This window comes from Zootoca vivipara, chromosome 1 (assembly GCF_963506605.1).
Source record: "Zootoca vivipara chromosome 1, rZooViv1.1, whole genome shotgun sequence".
NCBI classification, from domain to species: Eukaryota; Metazoa; Chordata; class Lepidosauria; order Squamata; family Lacertidae; genus Zootoca; species Zootoca vivipara.
In genome coordinates, this window is record NC_083276.1 from 74,138,140 (window position 1) to 74,144,550 (window position 6,411).

Sequence of the window (6,411 nt, forward strand, 5' to 3'; positions counted from 1 at the left end):
AAAAAAAGTTCAAGGGTGATTACATCCCCGTCCCCCTCTTGATGGAATGGCCCTGTAGTTTCCAGAGCTGCTCTACCAGTAGGTTTTGCAATGGAATTGTTGGGTTTCATGTAATTCTATTTAGGCAACAAACTAATCTTTTCCAGGCCCTCAATGCTGCTGCTGGCAACACACTCTGCAATGGCTGTACATCCCACATAGCCCATCTGCTAGGAATTGGTATATCCTTTTAAAAGAACACAATTGACCTGCAGTTGGTTTGACATTTTGTTTATTGAAACTACACCTTCCTTGAGAAGTGCATTGCTTCTTGAAAGATGAGGCGGCTGCTGCTGCTGTGCTGGAGTCTGCAAAATGTTCCTTGTTGCTGCTTAAGATGGGGAGAGCTAGCAGCAAAAGACTGACTGGAGAAGACTGAGGGAGGAGGATGGACAGAGGTGCTTTCTACTCAAGAGTAATTTGATTTATGATGCCTGATTCCCATATGGAGCAAGCAAATCAATTGCCTCTCCAAATACAGTCTTGGTTCTTAATCTAAATTTCATTAAGCCACACGTATAGCGCCACCACAGGCCCCAAACAGAATTGTTGCTTATGCCTGTGCTACAGAAGCAACTTCAAAATTTTGATAATGATAGGTTGTATCTGACTTAAGTAAAATCTGTGAACTTGACAAACTTTCAAGTTCATTGATTTCAGTGGGTCTACCCTGACGTAATTGGATACAACCCGATAGTTTGCTAAATATATGCAAGATACATATGTTGTTTAGTTGTTACAGAGAGGCTATGCTTGTCTTTAAAAAACACGGTCTCCCTACCAGAATGCAGTCACATGACCTATTTCTTCTGTGTCGTGCATGGTTTTTTGGGCCTGTCTGAAATAAATAAACACTTGACAGCCTCAGCAGGAGTACAGTACTGTTTGCTGCCATATATGCTATATCAAATCCGTGCAGTGAAATGGATTCTACTGTATTATTATTTTCTTTCTTACTTTGAATACCTGGTTGACAAATTTGCTGAACATTAGCATATGTGATAGGCACATAAAAGAAAGTGGGCAAGCAATTCTCAGCATGGAAAGAGCAGTTCCAAGGAGTGTTGCAAAACACAGAAGAGAGCAGACCCTATGCATTTAATTGCTGTAGTGTATAGTTCTGCTGCTGTTGCTTAAAGGTCCACTACTTGCCATATGATGCACTTAAAAGTAAATGGGTGAACTTGGTGAGAAGTGGAGTAACCTGAGGTTATTGATTTGCTCTACATAAGACAAGGATGGGAATTGTGTGGCACTCCAGATAATGTTGGATTAAAATGTTGATCCTTGTTCATTGGGGCTGATGGGAGCTGGGGCTGATGGGAGCTGTATTTTAACACTGTCTAGAGCAGGGGCAAGGAACCTTTTCAACCTTCCACAGAACACATCACGCCAGTGGTGAACAGGGCCAGAAGCAAATGTGGGTGTAACTAGAGTTAATTTGACCTTTTGTACAAAACCCCCTTTCTACGCAGTTGAACATCCCTCTCCCAGGCAAGGAGAGGCAAAAAAACATACATGAGGGTACAAAACAGGGCTGCTGGTGAGGGCTGGGACCTAGGGGGAGTGGGTGTGCCTTGGGAGAGTCCTGAGGACCCGAGAATGAGGACCTAATTTGGCCTCCAAGCCTTAAGTTGACTCCCTTGGCTAAGCAAGAGGACCACCAGTTCCCCCACCTCTGATAAAAGCAATGGCAACAGCCTCAAACTGAATGTTTCACCACCTACGAAAGACATTTTATTGTTTGGGAAACTATTTTTACTTGTAAAACTTCCATAAGTGCTTTCCATTTCTTCTGCTCCTTTGGTTTATTTATTATCAGTTTCCTTTGGGATGGGAAATAAAAATGAAGTGTAGTTTAAAAGCCTCTATCTAGAGAGGAGGGGTGGGGTAACACCCAGATACTTCCTGGAGGCAGCAGGCACAATCATGCCCACCTACTGATGAACAGTACAGCATTTTGAGGAGGTGGCAGAAAGGAGAGATGGATTGCTGCTGTTCTGCATTGCTTACCCCTCCATATCTGAAGGTTCTATGAAGCTGCCCTCAAGATCCCATCCTGTGACTTTTTAGAAGACAGCTGGATACTTTACATCAACAGGCATCTTTCAAATTTTCATCCAGCTTTTCCTTAAAGGCACTAAGGTTGGCATAGATGGGGTTATCGGTATCCTCAGACAATAGCTTTATGTGGTTAGAATTGGGTTGATTTAAACAGAGGCTTGCTCAAGGTCTCTATAGCCAAAAGTGGATTTAAACCAAGATCTACATGGTCAGAAATATATCACTATATGCTCACTAGCATACATATGTCTATACATCTTTCTCTCTCTCTCTTGGTAGTACTATCTTGGCTACATAATTCTACAAATCCTTCATGGTAGCCATCCACAAACCCCATGAGAAAGGTAATTGATATATAAAAAATGAACCTCTTGGCATTTATTATAAGCACTTTTTAAAGGAGACAGGCTACAATGAAACTCAGCCTGCCTATTAAATGGAACAAATCACAGCCCCAAGGCTATCAGCTGAGAGAAAATACAGTATCTCAGGAAGTCATATTGGAACTGAAGATATTTCCTGACTATCCTCCCACCCCCAGTTAAGTGGTAACTAGAGACATGGCCTTCCCTTAGTACGATAGAACTTATTCTTTGAGGCCTGCTTTACAGAGCTGTTGCAAGGGTTACTGATGTACGTGACGTGCTTTGAACTCTTTAAATGTGCTATATAAATGCAAAGTATTGTTATCTATTTAGAAGCAGACGAGTATGCCATGCAACAAGGGCACACTGAGACAGCTTCCAAAGCAGCATTTTTATTTTATTTTTTGAGATGCTCCTTACTCTATGCACAGGCTACCCAGTCAGAGCTTTCAGAATCTCAGTGTGCAGCTGAGATGATGATTCCTGGAGGAAATATTGTTAGGCGTTGGGCAATAGTTTCTTCCAAGAGAAGCTAGTCACTGCACACTTAAAATCAAAAGGCAATGTAGTGCATAGTTAAGCAATAGAATCTGTTATCAGAAAATGTGAGAATGGCTACCAATTTAGCTTTAAATGGAGATTAGACAAATCCATGGAATATAAGATTACTAATAGGTGCTAGTCATGTTAGCTACATGCTACCTTCAGAATTGGAGGCAGCATATTTCTCAATACCAATCACTGATGAATAACCCCAGGAGAAGTTGCCAGCATGTCCCCATTGTAGGCTTCCTGTCCATGTCTGGGCAGCTATTGTAAGAAAACATACTGAAATGAAACGAATCTCAAAGTTACACAAGGACATAAGAAGCCCTGCTGGATCAGGCCAAAGGTCCATCTAGTTCAACATCTTGTTCTCACAATGACCAACTAGATGCCTATGGAGGTTCATAAGTAGGACCTGCGTGCAACAATATTTTCCCCACTTGTGATTCCCAGCAAGTGGTATTCAGAGGCACGCTGTCCTCTGACACAACCAATGTGGCTCTGATAGTCTTATCCGCAAATGAAGCACAAAGAATCTGGTGGAACAGTGAAAATCAGTCAAAATACTCTTATCATGGATCTCTTAAAGTATATAGAAAGGTCAAACTGAAGGTGACATACTTCAGAGAATAAAGGGATTCTTATAGGAAACGCATTTTACAGAATCACTCTGGACAGAAATCCCAGTCTTAAAAGAGCAAACCAATAGAAGGACAACAGGACATTATCTGACCAAAACCTTGACAAGAAGTGCAAGAATTCAGGAAAATACCAGAAGCAGAAGCTGTTTAAAAAGAAAAGAAAAAAACAAGGAATGATTGGCACTGCCATCAGACTGTTTGGATATAAAAGTGATGCTTTTGTTTTGTTTTTTAAAGGAAACCCAGAATGGAGCTAGCCAAAGTTACTCCTGCCTTTTGTTTACATTTAACCCAGAATATTTGTTTCAATTCAAAATATTATGAACTTTTCATGCTAGTAATTGTTGGCAATATATGTATTCTCTTATACAGTATTCTCTCCAGTGGGGATGTCAGCGGGGTTTGCTTTGTATTTGGGCGGGTACGGAGAGTGCGCCACCCTCAAATCCCCTGAGGCCTCAACTTTTTTGTTCTCGAAAGAAAATAAAAAAAAATCCTTCCAGTAGCACCTTAGAGATCAACTAAGTTTGTTATTGGTATGAGCTTTCGTGTGCATAACTCTTTGACCTCCCTCATCTTCATCTTTCCACAGGAAACGGGTTCCAGCTCCCATTTCCCCTTCTTTTGTGAGACTTCCCCAGCTCTGTGGGCCAGCGGGGCGCTTCTGACACGGCTGTACAGATACGTGTCTGCGTGTGTCCGTCCGCCGCCCGCGCAGGCGACATTCGATCTTTATCCAATTTCGATCTCTTCCCCATGACTGGAGCGGCGCACAGAGCGCCCCTTGCCCCTCGGCGCTGGCGTCAGCAGGGCAACACCCTCCTCCCCACAGGAGACTGAAGAAGGGGACGGGGCGGGGGTGGCCACAGGAGTCCCTCAGTGCTGCTGGCCACGCACCTCCATGTTGGACGGCGTGCCCGTGTCTGCATGCGCGTCGCTCACGGAGGCCCGGACCGGGCCTGCTGCCTGAGGGACTTTCTGCACGCCCCGGACACAAGCGACCCCTCCGCTTCCCCGTTGCTTCTGAAACACCGCTGTGGACCAACTGGACGGCATTCAGCTGGCGATGCCTGCGCCTGGACGCGGGGGGCGGCCCGCGTTTCCACAAGGTAGGTGGGAGTTGAGTGGGTTTGAGATGGGATTATTACGGGTATTGGTTTCCCGCGTAGAAGGTCGACGCGTGCGCGCCCGCGCGTCCGCGAACACACACACACACACACACACACACACACACACACACACACACACACACCGCGCGCTTGGGGCCAGAAGGGCGGCAGCAGGGGAGGAGAGAGCGCGAGAGCACACCAACGAGCGCGCCTGGCCGAGGTGAAGTGGAGCTGGGCAGTCAAGGCTCTAATCATGAGCGTGTGCGCGCGCCTTGCCCTGATTGGGAATTGAGGCGCTCCCCTCTCCCCTTCTCCCTTCCTCCACCAACTCCAGTTGTGGAAAAAGAAGAAGAGCCGGAGGCAGTGCTGAGCTGGAGATGCAGCAACTCCCCGAGTCCCTCCTTGTGAGTAGTCTCGCCTCCTCCTCCTCCTCTGTTCCGGAGATGGATGGATGGGCGGCTAAATGGGCAGGCAGGCAAGCAAGCAAGCGTGGGGATATCAGCAGGCTGCTTTTCCCAGTTGGAAAGCGTGTGGGATAGGGAGAGAGAGGGGGGGTTCTTTCAGTCTTACACCCCCCTGCTCCTCCTCTTCTTCTCCACCCCCTCCCCTTCTCCTCCTCTACCCACAGCCACCCCTGACCGCGCGACATTGTCCAAACGGGAAAACTGCTGACAGGTGAAAGGGGGGTGGGAGGGGAAGTCAATTACATCAGGAATCCAGCAAAGATGAGGACTCAGCAAAATCGAGAGAGAGAGAGAAAGAGACCAAAAGACAGACAAGGCAGGGTTGATCTGTCGCAGCTGTGCAGCCTCTTCCCGCGACAGACTCGCTTTCCTCGCCCGCCCGGCTCCCAGCACCCGGCTTCGATCCTGGCACGGGACAGGAGAGCTCGGATGACGAGATGGACGGAGGGGAGGAGGAGAAGGGTCGCCGAGGGAGGGGGGAGGCAGCGAGGGGGACGCCAGCAGCGGATCGGTTTTGGGAACTGCCTGCTAGTCCCTGCCCAGGCTCCTCTCTTTGGAATTCTTTCTCTCTCATTTTTTTTATAAAAAAAATCCATCCTCATCCTCATTGATAGTGTCTAGGAAGCTGATGCTGAGTTGCGTGAGTGAGAAGGGGCAAGAGAGAGGGAATGACAGAGAGGAGTTGTTGTTGTCAGACAATACCGCAAAGGACTTTGGCAGGGATCAACAGAAGACAGTGGGGAATGGGGTTGGGGGGAGAAGAAGAAGAAAGAGAGAGAGAGAGAGAGAGAGAGAGAGAGAGAGAGAGAGAGAGAGAGAGAGAGAGAGAGCAGGAGACGGATGGGTCAAGCTCCCCTGCCTTTCCCGGGGTGTTGATGAACTCTGGGGCTGCTATATGTGGGAGGCGAGGGAGGGGAAGCCGAGCAGACTGCGGGAGGGAGCTGGGACACCCAGCTGCAGGGAGACCAGGAACTGTTACACTGCTGCATACATTAATGACTGCTCAGTGTGCCGGAGAAATACTCCTTGGCTGTTGGTACATGTGTGTAAACAGTCTTCTCTCTCTTCCCTCCCTGCCTGGATACGCTGTCCTCCCTCTCCTCTGCTCCTCTTTTTCTCCCCAATTGTGTGCTGCCCTTTCCTCTCCCTTAATCCTCTTCTGCCCCCTCTTCTTCTTCTTCCC